We start from the raw sequence: 501 nt of genomic DNA, 5'->3' as shown, positions 1-501 counted from the left end.
CCTCCCCGCGGCTGGAGGGGCTGATGCTGCCGGGACAGGGCAGGGCACAGCGGCTCAGCCATGCATCCAGCACCAGTCCTGGCAGCAGAGACCCAGGCTGGGACAGTGCCCTGGTCCCCCGATTCAATATAAGGCTGATGGGGACGGGGAAGCAAAGTTGATGGGACAGATGCCCCCAAGTCTCTCTCCCACCATCCCACACTGGGCAACTTCCCCTGCTACTCACTGTCCGCACTCGCCTGGGACTGGCAGCACTGGGGCTGACTTACAGCCCCATGGGGGTTCCCCCCACCCCGAGGGCTCCCACACCCCCCTGTCACAACCCAGGAGTGGGAGGGAGATGGGTGGGAAGCAACCGGCTGGTAGGCAGGTGCTGCAAGGCAAGGCAAACACGGCGCCGGCTGCAACGCCAGAGACCTTGAGATAACGCTGAGCTATAAAGGGAAAAAGGTCCAGGCGGGGCAAGAGCTGGCGGCTGGGCTGGCTCAGGGAACTCCACGG

The sequence above is a fragment of the Fulmarus glacialis genome, unplaced genomic scaffold, assembly GCF_000690835.1.
Source record: "Fulmarus glacialis isolate BGI_N327 unplaced genomic scaffold, ASM69083v1 scaffold10338, whole genome shotgun sequence".
NCBI classification, from domain to species: domain Eukaryota; kingdom Metazoa; phylum Chordata; class Aves; order Procellariiformes; family Procellariidae; genus Fulmarus; species Fulmarus glacialis.
This window is presented reverse-complemented; position numbering follows the sequence as displayed.